Here is an 18,061-nt window from a genome sequence, read left to right as displayed (position 1 = left end):
TCTTCAAGTCCACCAAAGAAATGCATCTAAAAATGTCTCCTTTTTATACAGTTTTCTTCTCTAGGAAAGAAGGAAGTTTAGGCACACAACCACTTTAAGATTCAACTTTTCTTAACTATCAACAGACAGTTAGTGAAATGTATGTTAGCATGCAGTTGTTCCATACATTGAAGATACAAAGGATAAGAAATGCTCTCAGCATCCAGACACTGATGGTAATCAAGACATCTCATAGTCGTGCATACATTATCTGCAAGTAAATGTGCACATAGTCTTGGCATATTGACACAAGAGCTGTATCATACCTTTACCAAGGCATGATACCTGTACAAATTATAATATGCACACAGAGAGAACAAAATAAGAGTTTATCCATGAGCCGCAGAGCAGCCTTTGAACAAACAGTGGTTCTAGCAAAAATATTTGATTCTCAACCAACTCCAACTTTGGTCGCTCCCTGAAAACATGCAGTGGAGTCTGCTGAGTGCTGTTGTCCCTATGTAAAATCAGGTACTATAAAATTAAATATATACATATATAAATAAGCATGCACAAATTTCATTGTACAAAACCCACAGTGGTGGAATGAACAATTTATGTTCTCATTTGTTTGTGTATTTGTACGGGAAAGTGGAGGTGTTGAATTAATAAATCAGGCAACCTAGATACCGTTCATTGCTCTTTTGCATCCTTCTTATATTCCTGTGGTCAAGGCACCTCCAGAGGGCAAACTGTCCCACTGTTCAGAAAAGTGTGTAGAGAGATGGGATTAATTACCTTCTGAAGGGATCTGTGCATGAGGTCTACAGAAGGAGCTTCCATAGAACAAGCTTAGACCAGATCCTTAAGTTTCACATGGCTGAAGTTGAGATTAATTCCTTTTCTGTATTAGTCTGTGTCTGCTTGGAAAGCTGAAGATAATGACAATTCACCCTCTAAGAGTGCTCAAGTGAAGATCACTAGTGTAGGTATTACAGTAAAAATGCTGTTGAGAAGAAGAAAAGTTTCTGGAGGAAATGAGTTTGAAATAAATCAGCTCACAGTTTCACAAGCTTTAGGGAATACATTTCAATTGGAGGAGAAACTGGAGAAATTATCCAAAAAGCTTATTTTGAACATCACTGAGGTCTAAGGAAATTCATCTTTCTTAGCAAACATCTTAATGTTCAATTCTATGAAAACAAGAAGCCTTGGCTGTAAATGCAGCCAGAAGCAGATCACTCATGCCAAGGTATCCAGTAAAATAAAAATATATCAAGTATTCCAGGATAATGGAAAGCACAGACTGTCACCAGTTTGTAAAGAAGTTACCACAATGGAGCCGTGTAGAGATTTTCATCAGGTTGAAATGACTGGGTATGGCACCAACATAAATGTTTATTAGTGATAGCAGTTACGGGAATATAACACTTGAAAAAAACCACATCACTAGCCTCATTCACAAAAACCATTCATCTGCTTCTCTGTGGGTACTGTGGCCCAGACCTTCTTCCTCAGTGCAGCCCAACTTGCTTTTTCCTCCTAGCCAAAAAGGCACAGTCTGCTCCATGTGAGGTTTAACTTTCAGCAGCCATTTATCAAACTATTTATCACATTTATTTGACAAATCAAATGGAATGAGAAAAAGGGGCTTTGAATCTCAAGGATCATTTCAACCTGCGGTGTTGTTGAGGCAGCTCTAGTTAGTAACAGCTTTTGAAGGCATTAGTGATTTTGCACTAAACAGGAGCATTGTCCTTGGAACATGATTCTAGGGCATTTCCTGCACTTCAACAATTTAACTTTTGATTTCAAGCTGTTTTCTTTAAAAGTATGCTTTTCTGTAGTGACAGGGATAGAATGGACAAAATCCTGCAGAAAACAAAGGCTGCTAGATCTTTCAAACAGAAATATCTTCTCTCACATATGCTACTTTAATATAATAATCTAAACTAAACCTTGCATTAAGAAACCCAAATCTCTGAAACTGTCCAGCAATTCAGCAAATAGCCCTTCATCCCGAGGAGAGATGGGCCCCGCACCAGGGAGGGGGCAAGGTTGGCTCCACACCAGGGTTCTTTGCTGGAGATGGCTTTGCTGGACATGGGGTGTGAGACAAGAAGAATATTCTTGACCAAATGCAGGCACGTGGCTGTGCTCCCTGAGTCAGCTTCCTTCAGCTCAGGCCTTCTAAATATCCCCGTGCAGGTCCTTATCTTCTCCCTGCCGTGAAATAGCATCCCTTAGCTTAAACCTCTCTAAGCAGAATTTAAGCCAAGGCACATTGCCTTAATTTGGGCACACGAAGAGCAAGCTCCAGTCAGTTGCTGAGAGCAAAGTGGGTCAGCTACCACATGTTTACCAACTGACTTCTTTAAAAACTTATGAACTATGTGATTTTCTGTTAAGTAACTTTTGCAAGGAGATGAAATGAAAGCCGGAATATGACAGGCATTTGGATGTCCTTGCACTCTGAAAGCAAAGCCACACAAGGGTACTTGATTCCTTTGGGAATATTTGTGATTTCATCCAATTTTCTATTTTCTAAATGAAGTTTTACAAAACCAATGTCCCTCTCCCCACTTCTCTGCCCCACTCCTAAATACGTACTGTAACAGGCCATGAAGGGCCCTACCTGTCGGCAACTGCTGATGGATAGGCAGGAAGGATGCTGTGGTAGCTTTTGGAACAGCGGGGTCTCAGGGCACCAGTGTTTTAATCTTCAGCTACTGTGGGTTGACCCTGGCCAGAATCCAAGCACCTACACAGCGGCTCATTCACTCCCACAATCCCAGTTTTCTTGTAACTTGTGGGTTGAGATGAAGGCAGTTTAACAGATGAAGGAAAGGGGGAAAAAACAAGCCATGCAAAGGTGATAATCACTCACCACCTCCCACAAGCAGACCGATGCCCAGCCAGTCTCCAAGTAATGGCCACCTTGGAAGCCAAAATCCGTCCCTCTTTCTCCCTTACCCTGGTTTTATTGCTGAGCATGGCACTATATGGTATGGAGTATCAATCTGGTCAATCCAGGTCAGCTGTCCTGGCTGTGTCTCCTCCCAGCCTCTTCTCCATCTCCAGCCTGCTTACTGCTGGGGGGCAAAGTGAAAAACGCAAGTCCTTGAACCTGTGCAAGAGCACTATTCAGCAACAGACAAAACGCTGGTGTGTTACCAGCACTGTTTGAGTCACAAACACAAAACACAGCACTGGGGGGGTGCTATGAAGAAAGTTAACTCCATCCCAGTCAGACCCAGTATAGCTATTCATGAACTGAACTGGTCACATAATGCAGTCTCAGTATAGGATGTCCTGAAAACAAGCCCTGTTTTACTCGTGAACAAACAGTCCTTCCTGTCTGCCAAATTTACAGGAGCCATCTCTTGAGTTCTCCAAAATATGGGACCCTTTCTTAGGTCGTGGCTGCTGCTGGCCTTAGCTTTGTCTTCTCCACCTGCCCTAAGCCCAAGAGATGTTGCAAGGGAGCACCAGCATGTGAGACAAAGCGTGCATGGAGGGGTGGAGATGACCTTTAGCCGTCCCTCCTCTCATCTAAGGTCTCATCACCTAAAGGTGATTGAAATGCTGGGAATTTCATTTTTGATATCACGGCTTGGGGTCTTGCAGCCAACACTGCTGCTGTTAGAGAGGCAGCTGGGGATCTGAGCCAGAGCACGTCACCACAGTGGAGAATTTGGCACAGGGAAGACAAAGGGGTAGAGGCTTTTGGAGCTGTCTTTGGAAAAAAATGTATAGGAGAAGCTGTCTGGCCAACTGCCTTCTCACAGCTCAAGACCTCAAGCTCTTTCATCACTCTTAGTTCATTCCACTAACAAATTGGCTTCAAACTACTTGGTAAGTCCTGCCAAATCATATCAAGCCCACTGGAGAGGTGAGATGGACTGTATCTTTCACATTTGCATAGGGGTTTCAAATGGGAAGGTTGTTAGGTTGATCAAGAAGTATTTGTGGTCAACTTTTTTGTGAAAAACTAGTCTGTCAAACACTTCAGCCTAATTATAGGGATCCCATTTCTGCCAAGGTATAATTTACAGTCTCACAGTGATATTACGTGCTGTGAGAGTTCATTCTGAGATGAAACTTGGCCTGAAAGACCCAAGTCCAGGACTGTTATTTTTGCAAATATGCTTTATAATAGGATAATTATAATCACTCTGAACTAATATTTTAAATACATTTAAAACGGCTTGTCTATTCCTAGCCTAGCAGGACTATGCATTTCAAAGCATGAATTTCCATCACTTCCAGCACAGTAATTTGCGGTGGCCACTGTTGTTTAGACCCTTACGCAAGGATCAAGGGACAGGATCAAGTGGCAAAGTATAACTACAGGAAATTAAGCTAAATGCCAGGTAGAATGCAAACAGGGGATGAGATGTCCCCTCCTCTCTTGCCCCCAACTCAATGTTGGCTATAAGCAGTTAATTAAAGGCAGATCTTCAAACCCATGAGACAGCACTGGGCGGGCACAGCATGGCCCCGTAAGTACCCCCCTCCATCGCTGTCTCACTGCGGGCCATGCTAGCAGAGGCTAAGTGCTGTGGGAGCAACAAAATGTAGTTTCAAGAGCAGGGCTGTGGGCTCAGCCATGGGCTGAAGGGCTGGTACCGGGGAGACCGTGCCAGCTCTGTGCATGTGTGTGTTTGTGCCTGTGAAGTGTATGGCTCAGTGGCTCAGATGCTGTTTGGTGCCTCTACAACTAACAGTATAGTTATTCTTACGGTGACACCGTTCTGTTTGATCAGTGCCTTGCCATGACATGTCAGCACAAAACCATCTGGCTCCCCCCCAGTCTGCCCTGCACCATTGCAGTGGTACCCAGTAAGCTGGGTACTTTCCCAAACAGCTGCCCAAAAGCAGACCAAAGCAAAATGCAACAGGCTAAGTACTGCTTCCCTTCTGCATTTCTAAGGGAACATTTCCAGTACAAAAACCTGGGAAAACCGTCTTAAGTTCTTACCTTTCAGCCTACAAGCAACTGCAAGCTGAGAGCAGTTGCAGCCCTACTTAAGGCGAGAGCAAAGGATTTCCTTTGCTGGAACTATATCAGAGCCATTTACAAAAAGATAAACTCAGGCATTTCATTCCCTATCTGGAGAACTGAATAAGGTAAAGAAGCTGAAATTAATCTGCATTTATCATCTTTTGCTATTAGGCCTGGCAGGCTAACCTGCTTTTATGTAATTGGACTAATAACTGTGGTTTATTAACATCATTAAATCAGTGCTGTCTAGTAAACTTTCCTTTTATCTCACAACGTCACCCTGTCTGCCCTGAAGAAAAGGACTGGTTTCCTAGAAGCGCGTTCTTCCACATCACGAGTGAATCGGGCAACAGGCACTGACACCGGCCGATTCAGGGCGCAGCACTGATCATTTTAATGGTGAGGAAGGAGCACAGATTACTGGTTTTGATAGCAATGTAACAGCTATTGCTGTGCTGCTGCACTTTGGCTAGTGATGGCTGCAAGTGATCCCTGACAGTACAGATACCCCAAATCCACAGTAATGCTTGTTAATCTTGCAGAGAGAAGACACAGTTGTAATGAAAGAAAAGGGCAGCTTGATCTGCTTTGCCATAGGGTGTCTCAAAGCAAATGAAGATTTTGTATTTATTGGCTTCTTTGATGGTAAAGGATTACAAAGGGAAAGCACCTACTCGTGTTGTGCCTCTGCCACCCTGATAAGTCTGCAGTTTGCCAGGCTGCAATTTGCACAGTCTACATTATTAAAGGAGATGCTACGTTAGGAAAGAGGGCTGGGTGCGCTTGGAGGCACTGGATGACAAGCAAGATGCAAGCAAATAAATAGCAAGGGGGAGAGAAAAGAAAACACAGACCTGAGGAGGGCTAGCCTCATTTGGTTTGTTATTTGAGGTCTGATGGATCGCTTCGCTAACCATTCATGTTTATAATTGGAGCAGCAATGGGTGAAGAGAAATCTTCAGCTCCTGCTGATGCTACCTCTGTTTTCCAGCTGTAACTCTGCTGCCAAAGTAAAGTCTTCTACAATCCCCACACCTGAGCTGAGTTTTGGTTTTTGTGGGTCCTGAATATTTACTTCCTCAACAGGGGGTGCCATATAAAGGCATAAAGTAAAGAAGTGATAGTATGTAGAAATAAAGGAATGTGAAAATAAATAAAATAGCTGTGCAAGCCATAAATAGAAGACACAAGGAGAGGAAAAAAATCTTCCTGACTTGAAAGGATTGGAGCATGTATTTTGAAAGATGGGCCCACGAGGACCCAAAACACTTGGGAAGAGGTGAAGGAGAGGGGAGGATCAGGAAATGGTTCACATTTCTGAATCCCACACATCTTGGGCCTATCTAAATACTGTGGAGGGACACCTCTGACACTGCCAAAACAAGGTTCACCCAAAGCCTCACATAAAAGGAAGACTGCTCGGAATGGACTTCTGCTCTGTCCCTTCCCTTCCCCAATCCAGCTCCGCTCCGCTTGCTCCCTCCTCTGCTTAAAGGTGTGTTTTGCACAAGCAAGTGGGACGGATGGGGCAAACGTGCTGGATCCCCACTACAGCAGTACGATCATATTGGTTGCAGTAGAGTTGTATGTAGCTGTATCCCAGAATGTCTGTGGTGGCTGCCAGAGCTCTGTGAGGGGGTTCTGCTCCCGTTCCCTTGGAGGTGACCGGCTGTGACAGGGTGCACAGCAGCCCCTCGGGCTGCAGACACTATTTCTCTTGCCGCCCTTGGGGTGTTCATAGCTGTGGTCATTTTGTGCATCACCGAGGGTGCCAGTCACTACTGAATGTATTTTCAGAAACAGATCCAGAAAACTTCCACATTCTCAATATTTAGTGTTGTGGATCAGTCTGTGAAACGATCTGGCAGTATTCCCCTCAACTCTCCCTGCAAATAATGCCACCAATAACTGTTTAACAGTTTATTTGTTGTGATGTTTTTCTCCACCCTTGACAGTGAACTCCAGGCACCAGTCGATACCTTGTTATGTTGATGTACATTAGACACAAAAAGCACAGTTGCATCAGTGATGTGGCTTAATAAAAAAAAGTTAATGCACCGTGAGGCCTTTTCTTCTGATGACCACAATAATGACAAAGAGGGAAATTATGGTCATGCCAAACAAAATGCCATTTACATCAACCTTGTCAATTTTTTTATGTCACTTACTTTGATTAAAGGTTTTTCAGTGGAATTGCTGCCAGAACTTTTGTTCTCTGAAACAGCTAATATTGACAGAACGTAAAAATGCCTCTGTCTATATGTTAACTCCTTCTCCTGAGGAAAAAAAAACCAGGGATTGTTCTGTTGTTCTTCTCCTGTTCTTCTATAAAGTGTGATATTAACTCAAAAGCCTAAACTTAGAGCAGCCCAGAGAGACAAAGCTTCTGTTTCTCATCCTGGTGAATGACAAGAGTTTCAGAACATGAATTGGACGTCCTTAAGGACCTTGCTGAACTAGCGCCTAGCTGACTATACTTAAGCAGCTTGGCACTGCCAAGACTCACAGATTTTGCAAACTAAAAGGCCAGAAGAAGAGGTGGTCCAAGGTGGGAGATGAAAGTCCCAGTGATTCTCGGTGCCCCTTGCCCAATACCCAGAAAAACCCATTCTCCCTCTCTGGTCACTGGCCCATATTGCCCTATGGGCCTGACACCGTGGTGCTGTGAAGTTATCTCTGTACAGAATTATTTCTTTTCAGAGTTCATGGCCCGCACCTTCAGAAGATGTTAAATTCCATATAAAATTACTTTCAGTCCCCAAACTAGACTTATCATCAGCTATGTTCTTGTATCCCATTGGTGTAATGCTAAAATATCGACTCATGCATTTGTTGTCACAGGCTGGGCAGTGACAAATGCTATGTATGCCAAATTAGAAGTGGCTTAACTCCCTTTGCAGGTATTTGCTCCCCAGTGGAGAAGACCTTTTCTTTCCCTACAGTCTTTTCATTAGCTATGAAGATTTTTAGATGTCTTGCCTGGAGAAGGGTATTTCTGTTTGAAACTAGTATCTCCAATTGTTTTCCTTCTTTCTCTCTTTCCTTCTTTCCTTCCCCCTAAGCATATCACTAATGACACGTGTTTGTGAGCAGGTCTTTCAAGTCAGCTGAGGGCTGCTACAGCACTGTGAGATGTGAAGGCTGCATTGAATCAGTAGTCAGTTTAGGAAATTATCTTTATTATTGCCAGCCCCTGGGCTCTCTGTGCATGTGTGTGCCCATGTGCGTTTTCCCCTCAGCTCGGTGCTCTCTGTGTGCCACCTGCAGGCTGAAGCCACCGACTGTCCTCATGGGACTGCTCCCAAGGTGCACAGTGCAGGAGAGGGATCACCTCATGCTACTAAATAACAGCCTTGGACTTTTACATCCTGAGTATAAGCAAGGCCCCCAAGCGGAATGTGCCCTACAAATTCAGGTTCAAAACCAGCTCCCCTTTCTTTCTGCATCATCCTCTGTGTGCGTAAACTGCAGATTCTTCCTTTTATATCAGACACAGGTTTGAATTAATCCAATTTTCCCTGGGTCACATCCCAGAGCAACAATTCCAGTTTCCATGCTGTACACATTTGCAAGGCTTTGTCTTTCGCCAGAAGGGAAGGGAAAGAAGACTGCTATTCCTATCACAAAGCAATTTGCCTCACGAGATAGTTTCCACAGAGCAGAGTTCAGAGTGGAAAAAACTGGCTGGTAGTGAATAGTCAGGTTGTTCATTAAGGAAAATTCTAGTGGAGAAACCTACTGTCTAGATTTGATGAAAAGTTAATGAAACACGCACAACATCCCTGTGATCTGCAGCTCATTTTGAACAGAAGCTGAACTCACAGGTGCACGCGAGGTTTTTGATAAAAGTTTCATAGGTATTTGTGCATGACTGCAGACCTGGAAGGCAGCAGGGAAGGTAGCAGTTAACCTGCCACGTGCACAGAGGGAACCAGGACAGTGGGGAGGAAGAAGGGTCCCTCAATGTTTTTGAGTGAGAAACAGCACACCAATAAGAAAGGGAACATAAGGGCTTTTTTTTTAATCCATAGCACCTTGTCTATCAGCTCTAAGTAAATACGCTGCTGATTAGTTGAAGGAGAGTCTAATATAAATAATATACAGTGAAGAACATGATCCTGTTTATGGTATTGCTACTACAAGACTAGAACAAAATATTGGCTAACACATTTTGCAACGTATTATTTGCCTAAAAAGCAAATTTGTCTGGCCTGCAAACAAGTCGGCGCAGTACAGAAATGGAACCGGTAATGTGCGTCACAGGTCAATCCTCATTTTGACAGTAAATACATTAGAAAGTCAGTTAGATGCGATCTAGGAAGGGGGGGGGGGGGATCTGTAATGCTGTCAAATACTCAGCTACTGCGAAACAAAGGAGCGCTGCAGTTAAATTTGTTCTAAAGCTCGTACCATCATGTAACACAACCAAAGCCAAACTGTAATGCTGAATGCTTAAGAGTTTACAATTGCTTTTTCAGCTCTGCGTAAATTATGAATGCATACTTCTTTTCCTGATTATGTAGTGAATGAGACTCAGTCTGCTTGGAAATAGGCTTGTCTGTTTAGAAAGGCAGGGTATGTGTGAAACACAAATGGATAACCAACAGGCTCACAGTTCTGGAAATAACACCTCCTGACAGCTCTAGGGTAGAGCCCCGCTTTAACCAGGGAAAGGCAGTCAGGCTGGCTTATGCAACCTAACATGCCCTAACTGCACTATAGCAAGTGAGGTGCTTTTCACTGTTTCAGCAAGCCCAGTGAAAGAGCCCTCCATGAGAAAAATACTTCCCAACACTCTCATTCCTCCCTGTGTCTTACAGTTGTGCCCTGTCTCAGAAGCATCACGTACACTTTCTCTCAAATACTCAGGCTGAGCAAAACTCAGTCACTTATTGGCTCTAATTAGCCTGGAAATAGCATGAAACTCTGAGCTGGTGGAAAGTCAAAATGCAAACTACAAAACCTGAAGAAAGATTCGTTTCCAATTTCTACAGCATGCTCTATATATAGGATAAAAGATTACCTTGAGTTCATACAAGTCTTTTCTATACATGTTAGAGAAGCTTCCAGAATAAAATGACCACTGGCTTAGGAAGGAGACACTTCAAGATATAAAATAATGGCATTATGGCTGTGTATTTCTCCAGTCTATATAAGTGCATCTCTGGGTCTGGTCTTCTTGCAAGGCTCCCTTTCCAGCATTGATTTGGCTTTGATAAAAATGACGCTTGAGATTGTTGGGTTTATTCTGCATACATAAACATTAAGAAGTAAAACCTGAAAGTAATCAAAAGGTAAGATGAAGCAAGAGGTGGAAAGAGAGTGGCCAGTTTGTGAGCGAGACCGGACCTGCTCAGCAGCGCTCAGCGACGCTCCCAAGAGCTTTGCTCTGGAGGTTTCCCCCAAATTTCTCCTCCCTGAGCACCAGAAGCTGCAGGGCTCTCAGCTGCCTCTTGGGCAGAACAGGTAGGTACCTGATTTCATGTTTTCTGCCCTGTATTTTTATGTTTTCTTAAAATTCTCTTTTGCCTGCTGGCAATTATTTGCTACTTCCAGACAGACTTCCACTGGGGAGTGATTGGTAGAACAGGCTCAGAAGTGTTGCTGACCTGATTGCAAAGTATCACGTTAACAAAACAGGACTTTTTTTTCCCTTGCTCAGCCTACCAGCAGTGTTTCTGCTCGATCACTCTGTGTGTGGGAGAGGAATCCAGACACTGCTGCATTACTCACTGGCCTGAATAAAGAAAGCGTTTCCATATGTTTTTCCTAATGTGTGTGTACACATTACAAACTGAACTCTTAAATCGGTTGCTCCGAATTTCTAGTAGTGATAAAGAGATCGGAATTAGGCTGTCTCTGTCACAGAGGAAAAAAATGGCTTTTAGCTTACTGACGTCTAATTTTTTCCTTGGTTTTCATGCCAACATTTTTGATGGACACATCAACCTAGATATAGAAGATTATTACAGCCAAGTTAGAACAAATCACAAATCTACTGGGGCTTGAAAGCATTATTGTGGTCTCCTTTTCTTTCCATCCCTTATTTCAAGTAAATATTATTGTAGTGTGTATTCATGGCCTGTTTTATTTGACTGTAATATCAGATGCCTGAGATTCAAATACCATCAGTCCATTCATATATAATTATCCTAGATACAAAGCAAGCATTGAGCACACTAAATGAATGTGTTTAATTACCTTCAATACATTTGAATAAAGCAGTACCACATGAGAGGCAATGAAATTCTCACTGATCCTGACATACTTGGGGTGATGCTAAGGAGCACCACTGCTGTGGCCGTAATTTCTAACCACTGGGAAAGCTCAGCCATTACTCACAAGTGCACTGACTGTCATGGGTCCCTTAGATTATGAAATGTAACTGGAGACAAAAATGAGCAAGGATGGGCACTGCAAGCCTTGGGAATAATATCCCCAATACTTCCAGTTTGGCTCAGTTTAGAACTGGGAAACGTCCTCAAAGTACTTTCTATTGTGATGCAATCAGGCCAAATCAGACCTCATTAACTCTGCAGCAGCACTGATAATGCCCTGATGGATGTGAGGTTAACTGGTTGATGATAACGACACCAGCCTTAGAGCCTGAAGAGCAGCAGTAAGACTCCTGCCTGTGCAACATCTCCACAGCTAGGGGAGAGGTCGATCCCCGCAAACTCAGTAGTTCCCAATTTCAGGGGCTGGAGGAGGCTGAAGCCTGGAGGGGTTTGGTGCTGAAAGCATTTATCAGGAGCTATTCAACACCCCTAGTCCAAAAACTGATGGAGAGAGCCACAGGGGGACACCAAAGTGGCCATCAGCTAAGGACATGCAGAGCAACTGGTGGCACTGGATGGACTTACACTGGTGGAGAACCACCTTGGAGCTGCTGCTACACCAAGTGGGTGACCCTGACCCTAGGACAACTGTCACGGGAACCATCACGATGATGAGGTTCAGTCCTGCCGGGAGGGAGTCAGGCAAGGGCAGGAAGGGATCAGAGAGAAGGGAAGGCCATTGTGGTGTGGAGACACGTTGTGGAGGAGACTAGAAGGAGGAGGACAGAAGAGAAAGCAGCTTCTGCGAGGCAAGAGGGATAGGAGAACACAGGTAAGTGTGGAAAGAAACCTCATAAATTCAAGGGCCATGAGGATGGGAAGTTGGAGGGGGCATCCAGAAAAGAAGGAAAGGGGGAAAAAAGTCTGATAAAGCTAGAGTCTTGAACAGAGTTGCTGTTGTTAAGGCAGCAAGAAATCTTGAAGGAGATAATTGCTCAGGTGAGAAAGGGCCTGAGACCTTTATAGGGGAAATCTCTTTTTCCTGGGAAAATGAACGCTGGAGAATGATACTACCCAAGTAAAAAGAGTGCATTTGATTTGATTTGAAAAGCAAAGAGAAGGTATAATGATACTGGATGACACAGAGCTGTTACTCTGGATGGAGACATAAGGAAACCTAGGTTTTTTAGTATATGGAAGACCAAAACTTCATGGTAGTCTGGCACTGCTCTTGACAATGAAGTGGCTTTCAAGGAACTGATTTTCGCTGTGCAGGGTATAAAGGTAATGGAGACATTAAAAGATCGTGGTTTCTGAGAGGTGATAGGTGTTCAGTGGGGAGAAAATGGGTTGTGGGATACTGAAGGAGGTGATTTTCCCATGCGAGCAGCTGCCGGAGCTTAGCCAGGCTGAGACTGCACAGACAGCAGCCTGTGAGATGGCCTCACTGCTAACCCCACTATTGCACACAGACAAAACCTTGTGAACCCCCAACTTAAAAAATAGCTTTCAAATGGGCACTTGGGGGCAGTGGTTGCTTGGCTGTAAGGAAAGGCAGAAACAGTACCCAATTGTCGGGTGGGAACTGTGTGAACGCTACCATAGGCAAATAACCATAATGTGAAGGCAGCGTGGGCCAAACCACAAGCTCTCCGGGTCTCAGAGGGCTTCAGTTTTCGGAAACACATTCATGTTCTGTCACAGACCTGAATTACGAGGTGATTCTTTTTTTAACTTGCTTTCTTTTCTCAGGGCAATATGTAGCCATGAAAGGGCTCAGAAAAAAAAAGGTAGGTGCTGTCCTTCAGAGTTTGTCCCTTCCTATTTATTCCTTAGCTACACCCTGGCTATGCATGGCTTTTTACAGAAGGAGAGGAGAAGCCTGACCTGGGAGAAGCCTGCAGATGACACTCGTGCCAGGACCCGCTCCAGTGGATGTTGGGATGGACGTTCTGGTTTTTACCTGTCTCCACCTGAACACAGTATCCAATACCAACACCTTTAACACCATTAAGTGCTTCTTTGTTGAACTCCTATATCTCCTTCAGACCAGCAAACACCAAGGAGAAGACAACATTACCCTTTCATATATCCTGACTCGTCATAAAAGAAGCCCCAGCAAACAGGTAGGACGAAAAAGGGGAGGGTTTCAAAACTTGCTGATAGTCATCAGAAAGTCCTCTGAAAAGTGCATATAGCCAAGGCTGTGTTAGTTCTTCAGCATGACTTTTCCTTTCCAGAGGAGAAAAATGCATGGGGCATGGTTTCTGTGAGCAGCAATGAGAGGGGTGCACAGATGTGTATAGGCAGATGTGACCACCCCCACTTCCACCTCACCTGAAGTCAGCTGGCCACAAGCTATTTTTGATCCTCAAAGCCATCTGTCTGGGCAAACATCGCTCAGTGCCCAGATGAATATACCTTTTCTTTCAGCAAGGCTTCCTTAGCAAAAGGGCCAAGATGGAGGCATGAAGTTGTCAGCCCTACAATAACAGAGGGATGATACATAAGCAATTAGAGCTTCTTTAAAAATTTGTGAAAAAACACAGTGAAGATATTAGGATTTTGTCACAAAGTGTTTTATGAATTATAATTTGAAAGTTCAAAGGGACAACGAAGACAAATGTCAAGGCCCCATTCTTTGGAATTAATCTGAGGAGGCAAAAGTGAACCAATGAAAATAAGCATAGATGATTTCCATGCTCAGCTGTGCGTAAGTTAAATGTCCCCATCAGAAACTGAGGATTAAAACGAATGCTTCAAGGTTTAGTGGTGCAAACAAACAAGGAAGAAAAGATTTATGGCATTTTATGTTTTAATTTTGTTCCTTTTATTCTATGCCAAATTGCCAAACTCTGTGATGCATTAGGCCATAAAAAAGCACAACTGTCAAAATCAAAGCACAATATAGATTAAAAAAAATCTTTCAAATTAAAATGAGATTTGTTTGTCCACCTCTTCTGAGATCTTACTTTCATAATAATCTAAGAGTTAGTTAAGTTTATTAGTGTAAAACAAAACTCTTGTGAGATGCATTAAATTTGCCATGGTTTATGCACAAATCATGGCTGGTGATTTTATGCATTATTAATATTTTTAATATTCTAGGTTTTGGCCCTCTCAGCCTGCCAACCAAGAGAGGGAGTGCACTGTTTCACAGGAAAGAAACTTTGTAGAAGAAAGGCTAGAGAAGCATGTCCTTTAGGGGTCTTCCTGACAGGAGTCCTCATGGACCCTGAGCTTTCTGCTCCCAACAGATACGTAACAGGACAGCAGCTAGAGGTGTCCCATCTCACTTCAGGGAGCATACAAAAGGCAGAAGTGAAGTACGCTCTAAGCAGGAGGGCTGTAGGACCTGGCTCCTCCTGCAGGGTAGCTTTGCTGTTGTTCTTTAGAGGCAGACCCGAGTGGCGAGATCTACAGAGCTAAAAAATAATGAAACACCTAATTCAAAGACTATTATTTTCCACAGGCTTTGCAGCAAATTGAAATAGGAATCCTGTTTGTTTGCTCTGATAATTTCAAGGGTTATCATTCTTGCAGGGTTAATTTTATTTTGTCTTTTATAATTTCTGAATGACATTAAAAATGAGCACTTCCTTTGGTCAATCAGTTCAGCACATTCCTCAGCAGAGAACTGGATATGAAAGGCCACGGTCTAATCTCAGTAAGTTCAACAGAGACTGACATCACTGGAATCAGTGCTGAATCTACATACACGTTGCCAGAGTCAGATCCAGACACTGGGTAGAAAAGCGTGGAAAGTTTGTAGATGTTCAACCATCATCCATCACTACTTGGTAATAAAGCAGAAAGAACGAAGGAAAAAATTATTCTGAAGTAATCCTGTTTTGTTGGTAGAAGAAAAAGAGATGCATAATTAATAATACATAATGCAGAATTAACAGTCTATAATACCTTCCTCTGAAAACAGTAGCAAGGATCTGGGTTTCATCAGTTTTGCATTGTCCCGAGCAGGCCATTTACCTGTCTGCATTGTGAAATTAACTTTTGTCAATTAATGCTAATATCAGTTCTTTTTGTTCTAATCAGACTCTTCCAAAAAAAGCAATAAGCAATGTGGGATTAGCATTAATAAGAAAAAACAAAACAAAACAAAAAAACCCCAAGCATATTATGCCTGCTGGGTTTTTTCTGTTAGAGTTCCACTTCCACCTCCACTATTAATAAGGCTCTGGGTGAAATTGGTTTCTTTGATGATAGAAAAAATAGTGATGTACTTCTAAAGGATTTTTTGTCCTTTCAGAAACTGTTATAAGCAGAGCAATTGTGCGGATGCAATGGAAGGCAAATGTCAGAAACAGAGAGAGTGTGAATCTTTTCCTCACAAATCATTTAACGATGGCAGTGCCCGTGCAAATAGTCATCCAAGAGGGATAGAAATCGCAAAAGCCTGCCTACCATAGTAGCCTAAGTCCTTTACTTCGTAGTACTTCAGCTGCATGGAGATCCCAGATAAAACAGTCCAGAAGAGCACAGATTATGAAGTGCAAGGGCCACCTCACATTTAACACACACACACACACACACACACACACACATACACTTTTGCCTCAGAAGCTAAAGAATCTGTTCTGAGTGCATGACAGCCAATTTCTAGCTATAGCTTTGTCACAAAAAGTGTGAATTTAATACCTTTTGGGTGGCAGGGGTTTGTTGACTGAAGACAGCTTTGAGGAACAGAGCACTTAACTGTTTTGTATGTTGATGTTTCATGCCCAGGTAGACAAGAGATGATAAAACCGCCACAAGTTTGGGTTTTACACACTGGATAAAAAGCACTAGAGAGGTTTCATTATTACTGTTCTTCAAAAGCTCTCCATAGCGCAGCCTCACTGAATGTGATGCATTCAAGTCATCAGGAAAGAAGAGTTGTGATATTTCACAGATAGGGTAAGGCTATGGACCAGGGAATGAGTGAAATGAGATACCACTGAGACACTGCTCTGTATCTGAGAGGGCTCCAATTCAGCCTTATCGAACTATTGCAAGAAGAGGGTGCGTGAGAAGGTGCGTGCCAGGTACACAGTAGAGCCCTTAAACCTACTCAGAGGAAAGGGGGAATGATAAGGACAGAGCCCTCTCCAACCAGAGAGCACACAGGCGCTCAGACAGGTTATCGTCTCCCCTTTGCTGTCATCTGCAGTGTATCTCAGCGCTTTCCAGGCCAGGTGACCCCTTATTATGGTGATCAAAGGAAAGGCCAAACTACTGCTGTGTCTAACACCCATCCTCTCCTGCATCCCCTCCTCTTTCTCTCAAAAAAGGAGAAAAAAAAAAAAGAAAGGTTGTTTCAGAGAGCCAAGACCATCGCGTATTATCTCCAAAGACCAAGCACTGCTTGCAGACCATGGGCAAAGGCCTGGTGAGGATTTGTGAACAATGCTGTCTGTTGCCCACTGCCATTGACAATATCTTCAGTGTTCCACCAGGTCCCTCAGCGCAGCAGGACACCTCACCAACGTGCGTTCGGGCTGCAGAGGACACTTTGGGTGGGGGCAGCAAGTGGCCTTGGGTGCATGGATGGAATGAGCAGGAGGGGACCATGAGGCTAACGCAGAAATGTGTCATCTCTCTGTGAGCAGCCTCTGCCTCCAAGAGGCTTTGAGGAACCTCAGTTTCTTCCCACAGCCTTTGCTGTCCCAGCTTAGCCCTCAGACTACAGTAGCCTACCTGTGACTTAAGCTGTTCCTGTAAAGGGCTGCAGTCTGGCCTTTTGCCATTACCTGGAAAAATTAACTCTTCGAGAGAGTTGTTATAAACGGTATGATCCTGGGACTGGAGCTCTGCAAATGAGGTTTTTAAGAGGGGCATGGCATTCAGTAGTGCTACCGACAAGAACAAATGAAGCATATAAACAATTTATTCTCATCTGTCGCAGGAGCTGCCCTACATAAAAGCCAGATCACCTTTGGTCATTACCAGAAGTAGTTCTAGATAAAGTAATATGGGCAGTCCTAGGATCACTGTGCCTCTTTTTAAAAGTACATGTGCTTATTTTTATTCCCAGGTTTAGAACGGAAAAAGATTTTGGAAACATTCACAGGACAGCCTGGTGCAAATGTAGAACCAAAGGCAATTTCGGAAGATCGTAGGTTTGATTAATTGGTTTGACAGCATTCTCCTCAGAAATGAGCTCCATGCTTGCACACTGCTGTGGCTTACTACCCAAGTACAAAACAGGTGCCCATAGTCCGGAGCACAACGGTTCACTTCAAGTGAAACAAAATCCAACACACATCTTGGTGTTCCGGCTGGTGGCTCCTGAGACATTTCCTGACAAGAGTACATTACTGTTTGCCTCAAATGCTTCATGCAAGAAGTATGTCACAGGAAAGAAAGGTGTTACTCTGCTCTGACAAAGTTTTGGACCTACACGCTGCAGATATATGTATTGCTTGGTGCCAGCACTAAAACAAATGTGACCTTTGTATATCCTCTCTGTCTCATACTGCCAAAGCATATGGCAAACATACTACAGGGAGTAGCCTTTTCCATACAATTTTTCCAGATGTATCATCTTTACCACTCCAGCATCAGTACTTGTTGCTCTGCCTGCAAGTTAAGTCTTGATATTATTGACTACCGACAGCACTTTGTAAAGTGGGTTTATTGCTGCCTTTGTAGGAAGTGGACATTTACCCTGTTCAGAGTAGATCTTTTTCTGGTAAGAGACTAAGCACAGCAGGAAACCAGAAGGATCTACAAAGAGCTTACAAAATTACCTCCTTGGGAAAAACTACCTGGAAATGTTTAGAGAAGCAAGCTGCAAAAAAAT

Source organism: Haliaeetus albicilla, chromosome 6, assembly GCF_947461875.1.
Source record: "Haliaeetus albicilla chromosome 6, bHalAlb1.1, whole genome shotgun sequence".
Lineage (NCBI taxonomy): Eukaryota > Metazoa > Chordata > Aves > Accipitriformes > Accipitridae > Haliaeetus > Haliaeetus albicilla.
Note: the sequence above shows the minus strand (reverse complement) of the source record.